The 15,710-nt window shown below is 52.7% G+C and overlaps 1 protein-coding gene across 1 annotated transcript in view; it reads left to right on the top strand.

Annotated features, from left to right (window-relative positions):
- Window positions 1-3,946: 3,946 nt before the first annotated feature.
- The window catches only part of THRA (thyroid hormone receptor alpha), a 127,699-nt gene continuing 115,935 nt past the window's right edge, over window positions 3,947-15,710 (top strand). Inside the window, exon 1 of the mRNA XM_029573608.1 lies at window positions 3,947-4,072. The gene's annotated coding sequence lies outside the window, so the exon portion shown is untranslated. The remainder of the gene's footprint in view (window positions 4,073-15,710) is intronic.

Raw genomic sequence — 15,710 nt, 5'->3', positions numbered from 1 at the left:
GATTTCTTGGCAAAGCCACAAACGAGTTTTGCTCTCCCAGATGGGAGATTCCTTACGGGGAGTTTTGACGGATATTTTTTTTTTCATAAACACACCCACACACCCTAGAACCAGAGTTACTTTTACCTCAGGGCTTGGAAGGCACATGCAACATTGCAAGGAACCCCCCCCCCCCCCCCCCGTGAGACTGTTCCCGAGGCTCGGAAGCCACTTGTGGCTTTTGGGTCCTATTGTGGCTTTCGGACGTGGTTGGGATGGAGCCTGTGTGTCAGTACCGGAGGAATGTTTCCTGATCTAACTCGGTGGTGTAACGCTGCAGAGATCTATGTTCAGTTTCTTATTGGCTTGGCTCTATTTGGTAATAACTTGTTTTCAGAAATTAATTTAACAAGGGACTCCCAGCAGCATATTGCTGGTGCTTTGCAGTCTCTTTATGCATGTTCGGACGGGTATATCCGAGAGATGCATGAGCATTTTGCTGGTGCTTTGCAGTTTCTATATGCATGTTCGGACGGGTATATCCGAGAGATGCATGAGCATTTTGCTGGTGCTTTGCAGTCTCTATATGCATGTTCGGACGGGTATATCCGAGAGATGCATGAGCATTTTGCTGGTGCTTTGCAGTCTCTATATGCATGTTCGGACGGGTATATCCGAGAGATGCATGAGCATTTTGCTGGTGCTTTGCAGTCTCTATATGCATGTTCGGACGGGTATATCCGAGAGATGCATGAGCATTTTGCTGGTGCTTTGCAGTCTCTATATGCATGTTCGGACGGGTATATCCGAAAGATGCATGAGCATTTTGCTGGTGCTTTGCAGTCTCTATATGCATGTTCGGACGGGTATATCCGAGAGATTCATGCCTCCACTGCAACTCTCCCATACACGCCTGGGGCGCCTTACCCTTGGGGAAGAAAACGCCTAAATGACTTACTTGTGCTTGAAACCTTTTTGTAGGAAGTGTAATGCTATCATATCCTCTCACCAGTGGCACTTTTAACACAGCTTTTGATTTGCTCTATCTTTATGCTCTGGCTTCACTCCTTTCCCTGAAGCTCTGTGGTATCCCAGGACTTGGGACATAGCTGAAGGCACAAGGAAAGACACATCCTAGCGCACAAAGCTTGTAGCTGTGAGTGAATTATGATGGAGGAGAGTGCTGGCCTGCAGTGTTGCCATTTGGGCGGTTACTTTTTGTGATCAGTTGTGGGAAATCTTTTGCTGTTTTGGGTTGCGGATTTTTGAGCTAGTTTAAGGGCGTGTGCGATTTATTGGGGGGGGCATCTTCCGCCTGGTCTCCGGAAGCGCTTTTGCTGCTGCCTCCCCTGCTCTTGCCCATCTTTATAGCTGGCTCTGGAGAGCGAGAAAGGTTTGCATCGTGAAACAATGTTGTACTCAGATGAAATCATTCTGAGGTGGTAATTTTCAAGCGTCTTTATTGCTGATACTACTAGTATTTTGTATTTCAGGACTAGGCTGTGCCATGCTGACTGAATGCTACTGGGAAGAAATGGGGCAGTTAAGAGGCTGGTAGTGAAACGCCGTTTGCCGATGATGATCCCACCCCAGTTATAATATCAGTTACAATGTAAAGCCCTGTTGGCTGAATTTGCTGTTGTCTGGAAACCGATGTGATGTCTCGTTCGAATGTCGGTATAGAAAAATGTTAAATAAATAAATAAATAAAATAAATGATGGAATGAAGGCATTTATGTAACTAATGGGAGTGTGAAGCACCAGCCTGCCATCGTGGCTGTAGTCACTGAAGGTTAGGTGTAGGTGGGAGGTGGGAGGTGGGAGTGCCCCCACCACCAAATACTCTAAAAGCTGAATCAGCTTCCCCCCACCCCCCATGCTCTCCCTACCCGGTGGGCCCCCTACCCCCAGCTAAGCAATCAGAGTACACTTATGCATCTAAACTTACTCAGATCTTGTGCACTGTCAGTGACGCTGCTTTTACTTGCTGAAATTCAATAATATTTTAGTTTGTGTAATATTACAAAAGGTCCATAGGTCACAAGGTGTGGAGACAGGCCCGTGCATTTGAAAGGCAGAATAATAATGGTACTGGAGATTTGAAGCAAAGAAAACGTGTTTAAAGTGCAGTTATAGCTTGATTATTGGACGTATGGAGAGACTGCTTTGTGTGTAAGATGACATCTTCACACTGACTTAAAGCTGGTCACAGATGTATTTAGTCCATTAAAAAGGTATTGCCTAACACTTATTTGCTTATCTTTTCTATTTTACAACAGAAAATATTTCTCTGTTTTATGTTAATCTCTTCATCTTTCACACCCCCCCCCCCCTTGGCAACACTGGTGCTGGGGTCAGGGAGGGATGAAGGGAAAGAGTGCAGGTGTTAGGGAGGGGTAAAAGTGCAGAGGACAAGCCTAGGAGAAGGAGAGGAGAGCTGGAGTGGGTAAGAGACTGTGTAATTGAGAAAGTTTGGATTGGCAGGGAACAGGAGAAAAGAGGGGTAGAAGAGAGAGTTGATATACACCCCTCCTCTACCCTTCTACTCAACAGCAATCTTGGTGAGACCTCAACTCAGAGGCCCCCAGCCAGGCTGATTTCATCTTGCAGGGTGCCAGGGTCCACATGCCACAATACTTCACCCCCTCTCCTCCCTGGCCTAGCCCATCCCTGCAAGGGAAAGAAGTGCTAGCAGGGAGACAGTGAGCAGGCATAGGCTCACAGGGCCTCCAGCCCATCTCCCTCCCTTTGCACAGGTTTCCTTAGTAACTTTACTCCCTTACAGAGGCTCCTTCCTCACTTCCTTCTCTTGCTGCCATGTGCTGTGGCAGAGGAATGGGAGAAAAGAGAGGGAGGGCAGGGGTATAAGGCTGAAATCCCAAATCCAGCCCTGGGCCTAAGGAAAGATGTCTTCCCAGCATGGCTGGCAAATCTGGGGAATGGCCTCTGAGGAGGTGATAAAGGCCTAGGACAAGCACAGCAGCTGCATAGGGGGAGGGGTCTAAGCAAGGACTGAACCCTGGGATGAGTGCAGAGGATCCCTAGCTGTGAGGGGTAAAACGTAGGATGCCAGAGACAGCATGTGAGAGAAGTAGTATTTGGGGTATTGCCGATGCGTTCTCCGGGTCCAGACTGTACACGAAGCTGTTTGCAATAGGGCTCTGGCACAGGCACCCTAACCCTTGTCTGCAGATATATTTGTGTCCAGCTTTGGAGAGCTTGGTGTCCTTCATCAGGTCAAGCATAAGAAGGGGGAAACTCCTCACTATTCAGAAACCTCTAGTCTGCCTGCCTGCTGGCTGATCTACTCTCTGCCCAACCACTCCTTCATCTAATGCTGGTTTACATGTTTCCCAAATCCACCTGACCTCTTCCAGTCTTCAGCAGAAGCTTCACAGCTCCCATCCACTTCTCCAAAAGTGCCTGTGCTGAAGGCAGAGATTAGGCTGGCTTTGGTTTTTTTTATTATTTTATTTCATCACTTTGTATATGTGCTGCTGAAGGAATAATACATAAATTGTCATGCCAATAAGGAGTGCCTGATATTGTACTTCCCTGACATGTAACTTTACTTGACTTTTATTTTGTATTTCTCTCTCCTTTTGTTTTAACAATGTATATTATGATGTACACGTGTAAACTTGTCATGCTGATAAAGTAATCTGAATCTAAAGGCGAGCCTGGAGGGTCGCTCCCTCACCCCAAGATTCAGAGCAGCTTCTGCACAGTGCAAGGCCTACTCAGCATTAAACTTCCAGTTCTATGGGAAAGATCCGCCTCAGAGCCCAGACGGGCGGCTCCGCTGCAGCCAGCAGAGGGAGCCCTTTAGCAATAATAAGAGAGCCTGAGCTGGGAAGGCCGCAGTCACCCAAACACAGGCAGCGGACGAAGGGGAGACAGGGGCGGAGCTCCGCGGGAGGGGAGGAGCTCAGTGGGTGGGGGGAGTCTGGGACGGGTCTCGCTCTTTTTTCCCCCCTTCTGAGCTGTTTTTTTTTCCGGCCTGACTGGCACCCAGAGGAAAGGCAGCGAGAGGAAAAGCGCGGCAGGAGCTGCGAATTCAGCAAGGCAGCGTCCCCGCCCCGAGCGGAAGGAGGTGAGTCGGAGTGGGGGAGGCCTGGATCGGGCATGGCCGGCGCTGGCTCGGGACGCTTTGGTTAGGATTCTGCCCCCAGCACATTGTTTTTTTTTGGGGGGGGAGTCCAGGTTTTAGTGCTTCTTGCCTCCCTTCTCCCCCACGGGGGAATAGGCTGTAGTACTAGCCGAAGCTGTACCTGGGACACACCTTCCCCTGTCTTGAGATCCCTGTGGCTGGATCCTCCCGGATCACTAGGTCAGGGGAAGAAGCTGTTATTACCCTCGGGGCTCCCTCCTTGCTTTGGTGCCCTCATCGGGGTGAGGTGGAGAGCTTTACAGGGGAGTCAGAAGGTAGGGGGAGGTAGCCCTGTCTGGCTAGTATATGTGCGTCATTGGCCTGAGGGATATAGGTTTGCACTGTGTTTTGGTTTTGTTTTGCCCCCGTGGCAGGCATCATGCGGATTCCTCAGACCCCTTCGCCAGCAGCGCGAGTGATCTGCGTCATGCTCTCACATCCCCGGCTGGTTGCCTCCCTCCTGCTGGCCCAGTCTCTGCATTTTCTCTCTGGGATGGGAGAAGTGTATTTTGGGTTGTAAAACTCGCGCACTTGGAAAAGGGGGCGGGGGTCGACGAGGGGGTCCCGGATGGCCGACAGCCCGCAGCTCTTCCCGGGGCCACGTGGGGCGCTGCATCGGCTGAGCACCGGATTCCGGCAAGGGGGCTCCCTAATCTGCAGGTGTCAGGTGCAAAGGCCAGGGCGGTTTGGTTGGACCCTGAACATTCCTGGCCGTGGGTTCAGCAGTCGGGCTCGTAAGACTTCCCCGGTGTGCAGGATCCCTTGTGGGTGCTCCTAGCATCTCTCTTGGATTATTTAGTTGGAAGTTAAAACAGCCAAAAACGAACGATTGCGTCGCCTCCCCTTCGATTTCCCAGACTCGATTTTAATTTCGCCCCTGAGAGGTTTTGAAACCTGCTGACAGTAGCCGTTCCCACTTGGTGGATGAGGGGTGCTGCTGTGCTGCGCTTCATAAGAAGACCGTGCGGGTGTTGTAGCAATTGCATGTGAACCAGGCACTGACAGCTGAGGGGGCTCAGGTACAGGCAAGGGGCACTGTCACAATATAAAGGAGCCTACTTTTGGTTTAAAATAAGTGTATAAACTGTAGGACAGGAGCAGAAGGAAAACAAGGAATAAGATCCGAAGAGGCAAAAATAGCATCAAATGCAAGGCAAATATTTGTTTGTTGCGTCCTGCTAATACTACAGCGCTCGGCGCATGTCTGCAGAAAGGAGGCCGCCTCCGAGTCACCCTGCTGGAAGGATGTTTACTGCCGAGTGTGGAGCAGTGGGGAGAGGTTTCTCTCGGTGGCTCTTCCTCTGTCCTAGGAAGAGTGCCCCCCCCCCTCCCCCATGTGTACGGTCTTTTCGCTTCATTGGGGATCTTTAGTAAATCTCTGGCTCAAAACGTTTCATGGATGCATAAATATCCCTCTTCATCCTTTTCCCATACCATACCGAAGTGGTCTCCTACCTGCTGCCTGGACCCAGCTGAAGGGTGGTCTCTCTCGCGTGGCAGTGGCTCGGTCGGAGGGAGAATTTTCTTGCCCACCAGTTGCTATTGAACTGGGTGGAGGGAGTCCCCTTTTGCTGCCCTGTACCGCCCGGACTGAGGGAGGGCCCCAGTGTTTGTTAGGACCTTGCATGTAAAAGCAGGACTGGATCAGTCTATAGGCATGGAACGCCCCCTCCTCCTCTCTCTATTCTCTCCTAGATGCTGCTTTTATAGTTCTACTTGCTTTTTGTTCCCTCTGAGGACGGTTTTAATGTACACTCTTAAATTTTATTTTTTTTTTGCTACAGTGATTTTATTATTTATTTATTTGAGTTTTTTCCTATACTGGCATTCGCGCATCATGCTGGTTTACAATTAACAAGGTGTGACAACAAGAAAATAATAATAAGAAGAAGAACATTAACAAGTGCTAAAAAAAAATTGCAGTTACAATAAAACAGGGAGATAATACAACTTGGAACAGTGAAAAAGGCGATAGTAATTTAACATTGGAAAATGATCAGATTAATCTGGGGGAGGAGCCTGGGCCCTATTCCCAGCCCTTCTGGCTTGTTTACTTTCATTATGATGTCACAGGCTTCTGAAGTTGCTGATTGTGACGTCATAAAAGGAAGATTCTTACTACTCCTGTGGAACAGCAACAGATTAATTCTTTCCACGAAACTCAGACCACATAGGCAGCAGCAGAATAAGCCCCATACACTCAGCCCTACCACGGAGCATGCACTGCATGAGCGGGAGCAGTGCAAGCTACACATGCACACGTATTTATTTATTTATTTATTTAGGTGTTTTTATATACCGGGATACGTTGGGAACATCATCTCGGTTCACAAATAACTAAGACTGCAACAGGCTTTACAGAGAACAAATTAAACAGTGGAAGTAAATAATGTAAACCATGAACGACATTTGAACAGTTAACACGATATGCTATATAGTTAACAGATTATAATGGGAAAGATAATTCAATGTAAGCATGATTATATAGAATAGATGGCAGGGAGGAATTATACAGGGGTTGGGTTGAGGCGGTTAGGTTAAATGGGGGTTACAAGGCATACTCGTAACAAAAGAATGTACACAGACTCCACGGAACATGCACAGCAATGACCATCTTCAAGTATTTGGCTCCTAGTTACTGGTCTAAAAGTTGGATGTGGGATTTCAATCCTTCAGTGATCTGGAGTTGGGGTGGCAGGTGTGTTCAGGTCAGCAGTGGCTCTGGTTGGTAGTCCTAATACACAGGTTAAGTGTCTGTGTGCTTGCGGGGAAGAAGCAGGTAGTTGTGGCAAGAGATGCAGGCAGGATTGGTACTGTAGTCTATGTGACGACACAAGCGTGCACACCCAAACAGATGAGGAGATTGCAGGGTCATGTTTCCTTTTGAATGCTAAATTCCTGTGAACAAGACAGGCAGGGAGCTCCAGGTACAGACAGGTGTACCCTGGTGATGTGGGTAGTAAGAGACCAGGGACAGTCACTTGTGCTGAGGTGTACAGGCTGGCAAACCCACCCAGCCTGAACTGACTAACCCGTGTGCCATTTTCGTGCCATGTGTCCCGGTCTTTCGCCCTGCTGTGTTCTGGGGGCAGTCTGAAGAGCTGATGGTGCTTCCTGTTGTGTGCCCCACTGTGGCATGCTGGGCTGGGGAGGAGATGTCTGCAGGGCCCCTCCGTTTTCAAGCTCTGTCCTTTTTTTTGCTTTCTTAAGCAGCCCCCTCTGTCTGTCACTGCCTGCTTCTTGGCTTTGTCTCCCCTTCCCTTTGCTCCTCTTCCTGCTTCTCATATCTTTTTTTTTTTTTTTTTGTCCCCAGACTGATTTATGCATTTGATCATGGAGAGCTGCAGTATTAAGGTGTGCCTACTTTATTCTGGCACCTTCTTTGCAGCAAGAGAGAGACTGTTGCTGGTGCTGTGCCTGCGGTCAGCGAGGATAATTAAGCTTTCTCCTCCACATTCAGCCTTCTTGCAAGTGTCTGTGGCCACCTTCCCACCTGCTGCTCCCAAGGTCCTGCACTCAGACCTTGAGTGTGAGACTGAAGGCTGGCGGCGCAGCCAGACACCAGTCTGCTGCGCACATCTGTAATACTGGAGGAGGAGCCTCCTATAGCCCAGATACCTCGGGAAGGGGAGGGGGCAGAGGAGGAGACTGCGTGGGTATACATGTGTGTATAAATATATGGGGGGGGGGGGGTGTCTGGGTCTTCATGCAGCAGAAACGTGATGTGCTCCAGTTTCTGGAAGAAATGTGCTTGGCCAGTCTTTTATTTTATTGTTTTTAACTCAGTCCCAATGCATTGTGGTATTTGTAGGCCTGCTGCTTTTCTGTAAAATCTGCATGATGGGCCCCAGAAAAGGGGTTGTCTGTCTGACCTGCTTTTTGTAGCTGCCTTGTGAATTGTATTGAGAAATAAGATTCAGGGCAGAGCCGTGGAGGGAGGCAGTGATGGGCTGGAGGCTGGGCGACTTTGCCGTGCTCTGTCCCGTGCTCTGTGTGTGTGTGTGTGTTGGGGGGGGGGGGGGGGGGGGGTGATACAATGTACTGGGCAGCAGGACAGGGAGAGGAGCGGGTGCCTCGTCCTCTCAGGACTTTACTCCTCTCCATCGCTGGTCAGTTCCCCCCCCCCCCCCCGTTCTGACAAGGTAACTTCTTGACTTCTTGTGTGTGGGGGGGGGGGTATTTTCTGGCTTTGCTGGGGTTCCAGGAGGGTAACTGTGCCTTTCCATCCTATCCCTCTGGCTTCCCTCCCTGTGCCACTGCCAGCTTTTCAAACTGATGTGTTTCTTATGTGGGGGGGATGGGGGCCCTTCACCTGGAGCAGGTTGGTGGGGAGCTGGAACACCTAGGGCAGGTTGAGGGGTTGTGGAGCCAGCGCAGGATTTCTCTGTGATTTGTATTTGGGGTCTCGGGCACTCTGTAACTCCTAAACCTCACAGGATGAGAACCTGCTGGGATGGATTTTAGGTGCAGTCCCCAGAAGGTACAAGAGAACAGGAAGCAGACTTTTGGTCACTGAAGATGAATGGTGGGGAAGAACTGGAAATGGATTAGTGACTGTGGTGCCCCGGGTTGGGTGAAATGAACTCTGCCATTGGCTGCTCTGCTTGGGCTCCTGTAGGAATGGGGGGGGGGGGGGGGGGGGGCGCAGGTCTGGCTATTTTCTGGGCATCGTGGGTCCATGGCATAAACCGGGAAGGTTACAGATTGCACTGTTGTGTGGGGGACCAGGGGGAAAGGCACAGTCCTGGCGGTTTTCAGAAAGAAGCTCTGGGTGACGAAGGAAGGGGGAGGAAAATGTATCCTTTAACCCAAGCGGAAGCCCAGCCTGCTTTTTAAACCTTGGCTCTTATTCTGGGGGGTGATTAGAAGAATCTCTTCTCCCCCTGCTCTCTGGCACCTGTGCCGGTGGCGCTGCGGTGGATGATGGGCACTTTCCCAGGTCTCCACCTGCTGTCGGGGAGCCAGAAAGTGTTGTGTGCTGTTTCTCGCACAGGGATTTGTTTTTGGGTGTCTCTATGATGGGGTCTCAGAACAGGATGGAATAAAGCTGCCTATGGCAGTGCTGGGGGGGAGGGGGAGGATTAACCGTTTTAGTTTTCACTCAAGCAGGTTCATTGCTCATTCTGAGAGTACAGGGATCGGTGAGAATTTAAAAGAATATTTCACACTGCTGCTTCCACGTGTCCCACTGTTTAATGTCTTCTGAATCTTCAGATGTCTCCTCCTTAGATTGGATGGCGCAGGGGACAGATTTCTCGAGAGCGTGTGCTGGATGTGGTTTACTTTTGATATGGCCCCGCACAGGAGGCTCATCAAAAAGAAGCCCGGGACTGGGTCCCAAGCTGGTGCAATGGATTAGAAACGGATTATAAGAAGTTGCCTTGCTGGGTCAGACTGAGGGTCCATCAAGGCCAGCATCCTGTTTCCAGCAGTGGCCAATCCAGGCCATAAGAACCTGGCAAGTACCCACACATTAAATAGATCCCATGCTATTAATGCCGGCAACAAGCAATGGCTATTCCCTATTGATGCAGTTTATGGACTGCTCCTCCAGTAACTTATCTAAACCTTTTATAAACCCAGCTATACTAGCTGCTTTAACCACATCCTTTGGCAATGAATTCCAGAGCTTAATTGTGTGAGTGAGAGAATTTTCTCTGATTTGTTTTAAATGTGCTACTTGCTAACTTCATGGAGTACCCCCTAGTCCTTCTATTATCCAAAAGAGTAAATAACTGATTCACATTTACCTATTCTAGACCTCTTATGATTTTGAGGACCTCTATATCATATCCCCCCTCAGCCATCTCTTCACCAAGCTGAAAAGTCCTAACCTCTTTAGTCTTTCCTCATAGGATCAGTTATGGTTCTGTTCAATACCTTTCTAAGCAATATTGTAGAGGGATTAGAAGGTAAAGTTTGTCTTTTTGTGGGTGATGCTAAGATCTGCAACAGAATGGGGACACCTGAAGGATTAGAGAGAATGAGAAGCGATGTAAGAAAACTTGAAGAGTGGCTGAAGATTTAGCAGCTGGGATTCAATGCCAAGAGGTGCAGAGTCCTGCGTTTGGGATGTGGTAACCCTAAGGAGCTGTATGTGTCGAGGTGTGAGAGACTGATGTGCACGCACCCGGGAGAGAGATCTCGGGGTGATAGTGTCTGAGGATCTGAAGGCTGTGAAGCAATGTGAGAAGGCAGTGGCTAAGGCCAGAGAGATGCATGGCTGCCTAGGGCAATGCATAACCAGCAGGAAACAGGAGGCGATGATGCCCCTGTACAGGTCTGTGGTGAGGCCTCACCTGGAGTATTGTGGTCAGTGCTGGAGACCTCAACTCAAAAAGGATAGAGAGAAGATGGAAGTGGTCCAGAGAGAGGCAATCACAACGGTGTGGGGTCTGCACCAAAAGACTTGTGAGATAAGATTGCAGAACTTAAATATGTGTACTCTGGAGGAGAAGAAAGTCAGGGGAGATAAGATACAGACTTCTAAGTGCCTCCAAAATATTAATAATGCACAAGAATCAAACCTTTTCCAATGGAAAGCAAGCTGAAGGCCTGGGGGTCAAGATACGAAGCTCTGGTGGGGGAGACCCAGGAGCAATGTCAGGAAATGATTCTTCAGAAAAAGTGCTGGATGCCTGCAAAGCCCTCCCGGAAGAGGTGGTGAAGAGACCCAGTGACAGAATTCAAAAGGGCATGGGAGAAGCACAGCACATCCCTCCTGGCACCAGGATGGCAAGAAGAAGCAGGTTAACCTGCATGGAGTGGCAATTAGAACCTTGCTGGCAGCCTGGGTGGGCCATTTTTGTCTTTAACTGCTGTTATTTATCCTGTTATCAGGTCTAGGGCTTGGGGCATAGGATCAGGCATACAGAGCCTCTAGGACTGGAGGGATCAGGAGATGGGTACAGGGATACAGAGCCTGTCACCTCTAGGACTGGAGGGATCAGGGGAGGGACGCAGGGATACAGAGCCTGTCACCTCTAGGACTGGAGGGCTCAGGGAAGGGACGCAGGGATACAGAGCCTGTCACCTCTAGGACTGGAGGGATCAGGGGACGGGAGCAGGGATACAGAGCCTGTCACCTCTAGGACTGGAGGGATCAGGGAAGGGTACAGGGATACAGAGCCTGTCACCTCTAGGACTGGAGGGATCAGGGGATGGGTACAGGGATACAGAGCCTGTCACCTCTAGGACTGGAGGGATCAGGGGATGGGTGCAGGGATACAGAGCCTGTCACCTCTAGGACTGGAGGGATCAGGGGATGGGAGCAGGGATACAGAGCCTGTCACCTCTAGGACTGGAGGGATCAGGGGATGGGGGCAGGGATACAGAGCCTGTCACCTCTAGGACTGGAGGGATTAGGGGACGGGCGCAGGGATACAGAGCCTGTCACCTCTAGGACTGGAGGGATCAGGGGATGGGGGCAGGGATACAGAGCCTGTCACCTCTAGGACTGGAGGGAGCAGGGATACAGAGCCTGTCACCTCTAGGACTGGAGGGAGCAAGGGACGGGAGCAGGGATACAGAGCCTGTCACCTCTAGGACTGGAGGGATCAGGGAAGGGTACAGGGATACAGAGCCTGTCACCTCTAGGACTGGAGGGATCAGGGGATGGGTGCAGGGATACAGAGCCTGTCACCTCTAGGACTGGAGGGATCAGGGGATGGGTGCAGGGATACAGAGCCTGTGACCTCTAGGACTGGAGGGATCAGGGGACGGGAGCAGGGATACAGAGCCTGTCACCTCTAGGACTGGAGGGATCAGGGAAGGGTACAGGGATACAGAGCCTGTCACCTCTAGGACTGGAGGGATTAGGGGATGGGCGCAGGGATACAGAGCCTGTCACCTCTAGGACTGGAGGGATTAGGGGATGGGCGCAGGGATACAGAGCCTGTCACCTCTAGGACTGGAGAGATCAGAGGATGGGGGCAGGGATACAGAGCCTGTCACCTCTAGGACTGGAGGGAGCAGGGATACAGAGCCTGTCACCTCTAGGACTGGAGGGAGCAGGGGACGGGAGCAGGGATACAGAGCCTGTCACCTCTAGGACTGGAGGGAGCAGGGGACGGGAGCAGGGATACAGAGCCTGTCACCTCTAGGACTGGAGGGATCAGGGGATGGGAGCAGGGATACAGAGCCTGTCACCTCTAGGACTGGAGGGATCAGGGGATGGGTGCAGGGATACAGAGCCTGTCACCTCTAGGACTGGAGGGATCAGGGGGTGGGGGCAGGGATACAGAGCCTGTCACCTCTAGGACTGGAGGGATCAGGGGAGGGAGCAGGGATACAGAGCCTGTCACCTCTAGGACTGGAGGGATCAGGGGAGGGAGCAGGGATACAGAGCCTGTCACCTCTAGGACTGGAGGTATCAGGGGATGGGGGCAGGGATACAGTGCCTGTCACCTCTAGGATTGGAGGGATCAGGGAAGGGTACAGGGATACAGAGCCTGTCACCTCTAGGACTGGAGGGATTAGGGGATGGGCGCAGGGATACAGAGCCTGTCACCTCTAGGACTGGAGGGCTCAGGGGAGGGAGCAGGGATGCAGAGCCTGTCACCTCTAGGACTGGAGGTATCAGGGGATGGGAGCAGGGATACAGAGCCTGTCACCTCTAGGACTGGAGGGCTCAGGGGATGGGAGCAGGGATACAGAGCCTGTCACCTCTAGGACTGGAGGGCTCAGGGGATGGGAGCAGGGATACAGAGCCTGTCACCTCTAGGACTGGAGGGCTCAGGGGATGGGAGCAGGGATACAGAGCCTGTCACCTCTAGGACTGGAGGGCTCAGGGGATGGGAGCAGGGATACAGAGCCTGTCACCTCTAGGACTGGAGGGCTCAGGGGATGGGCGCAGGGATACAGAGCCTGTCACCTCTAGGACGGGAGGGCTCGGGGGATGGGTGCAGGGATACAGAGCCTGTCACCTCTAGGACTGCTCAGGGGATGGGTGCAGAGATACAGAGCCTGTCACCTCTAGGACTGGAGGGATCAGGGGATGGGTGCAGGGATACAGAGCCTGTCACCTCTAGGGCTGGAGGGCTCAGGGGATGGGTGCAGGGATACAGAAGCCTGTCACCTCTAGGACTGGAGGTATCGGGATGGGGGCAGGGATACAGTGCCTGTCACCTCTAGGATTGGAGGGATCAGGGAAGGGTACAGGGATACAGAGCCTGTCACCTCTAGGACTGGAGGGATTAGGGGATGGGCGCAGGGATACAGAGCCTGTCACCTCTAGGACTGGAGGGCTCAGGGGAGGGAGCAGGGATACAGTGCCTGTCACCTCTAGGACTGGAGGTATCAGGGGATGGGAGCAGGGATACAGAGCCTGTCACCTCTAGGGACTGGAGGGCTCAGGGGATGGGCGCAGGGATACAGAGCCTGTCACCTCTAGGACTGGAGGGCTCAGGGGATGGGAGCAGGGATACAGAGCCTGTCACCTCTAGGACTGGAGGGCTCAGGGGATGGGAGCAGGGATACAGAGCCTGTCACCTCTAGGACTGGAGGGCTCAGGGGATGGGAGCAGGGATACAGAGCCTGTCACCTCTAGGACTGGAGGGCTCAGGGGATGGGCGCAGGGATACAGAGCCTGTCACCTCTAGGACTGGAGGGCTCAGGGGATGGGTGCAGGGATACAGAGCCTGTCACCTCTAGGACTGCTCAGGGGATGGGTGCAGAGATACAGAGCCTGTCACCTCTAGGACTGGAGGGATCAGGGGATGGGTGCAGGGATACAGAGCCTGTCACCTCTAGGGCTGGAGGGCTCAGGGGATGGGTGCAGGGATACAGAGCCTGTCAGCTCTAGGACTGGAGCGCTCTGGGGATGGGAGCAGGGATACAGAGCCTGTCACCTCTAGGACTGGAGGGATCAGGGGATGGGAGCAGGGATACAGAGCCTGTCACCTCTAGGACTGGAGGGATCAGGGGATGGGGGCAGGGATACAGAGCCTGTGACCTCTAGGACTGGAGGGATCAGGGGATGGGCGCAGGGATGCAGAGCCTGTCACCTCTAGGACTGGAAGGATCAGGGGATGGGGGCAGGGATACAGAGCCTGTCGCCTCTAGGACTGGAGGGCTCTGGGGATGGGAGCAGGGATACAGAGCCTGTCACCTCTAGGACTAGAGGGCTCAGGGGATGGGTGCAGGGATACAGAGCCTGTCACCTCTAGGACTGGAAGGATCAGGGGATGGGAGCAGGGATACAGAGCCTGTCACCTCTAGCACTGGAGGGATCAGGGGATGAGAGCAGGGATACAGAGCCTGTCACCTCTAGGACTGGAAGGATCAGGGGATGGGAGCAGGGATACAGAGCCTGTCACCTCTAGGACTGGAGGGATCAGGGGATGGGTGCAGGGATACAGAGCCTGTGACCTCTAGGACTGGAGGGATCAGGGGACGGGAGCAGGGATACAGAGCCTGTCACCTCTAGGACTGGAGGGATCAGGGAAGGGTACAGGGATACAGAGCCTGTCACCTCTAGGACTGGAGGGATTAGGGGATGGGCGCAGGGAATACAGAGCCTGTCACCTCTAGGACTGGAGGGATTAGGGGATGGGCGCAGGGATACAGAGCCTGTCACCTCTAGGACTGGAGGGATCAGAGGATGGGGGCAGGGATACAGAGCCTGTCACCTCTAGGACTGGAGGGAGCAGGGATACAGAGCCTGTCACCTCTAGGACTGGAGGGAGCAGGGGACGGGAGCAGGGATACAGAGCCTGTCACCTCTAGGACTGGAGGGAGCAGGGGACGGGAGCAGGGATACAGAGCCTGTCACCTCTAGGACTGGAGGGATCAGGGGATGGGTGCAGGGATACAGAGCCTGTCACCTCTAGGACTGGAGGGATCAGGGGGTGGGGGCAGGGATACAGAGCCTGTCACCTCTAGGACTGGAGGGATCAGGGGAGGGAGCAGGGATACAGAGCCTGTCACCTCTAGGACTGGAGGGATCAGGGGAGGGAGCAGGGATACAGAGCCTGTCACCTCTAGGACTGGAGGGATCAGGGGAGGGAGCAGGGATATAGAGCCTGTCACCTCTAGGACTGGAGGTATCAGGGGATGGGGGCAGGGATACAGTGCCTGTCACCTCTAGGATTGGAGGGATCAGGGAAGGGTACAGGGATACAGAGCCTGTCACCTCTAGGACTGGAGGGATTAGGGGATGGGCGCAGGGATACAGAGCCTGTCACCTCTAGGACTGGAGGGCTCAGGGGAGGGAGCAGGGATGCAGAGCCTGTCACCTCTAGGACTGGAGGTATCAGGGGATGGGAGCAGGGATACAGAGCCTGTCACCTCTAGGACTGGAGGGCTCAGGGGATGGGAGCAGGGATACAGAGCCTGTCACCTCTAGGACTGGAGGGCTCAGGGGATGGGAGCAGGGATACAGAGCCTGTCACCTCTAGGACTGGAGGGCTCAGGGGATGGGAGCAGGGATACAGAGCCTGTCACCTCTAGGACTGGAGGGGTCAGGGGATGGGAGCAGGGATACAGAGCCTGTCACCTCTAGGACTGGAGGGCTCAGGGGATGGGCGCAGGGATACAGAGCCTGTCACCTCTAGGACTGGAGGGCTCAGGGGATGGGTGCAGG

Source organism: Rhinatrema bivittatum, chromosome 12, assembly GCF_901001135.1.
Source record: "Rhinatrema bivittatum chromosome 12, aRhiBiv1.1, whole genome shotgun sequence".
NCBI lineage: Eukaryota > Metazoa > Chordata > Amphibia > Gymnophiona > Rhinatrematidae > Rhinatrema > Rhinatrema bivittatum.
The sequence above is the reverse complement of the archived record's forward strand: the minus strand, read 5'-3'. Positions and strand labels throughout refer to the sequence as shown.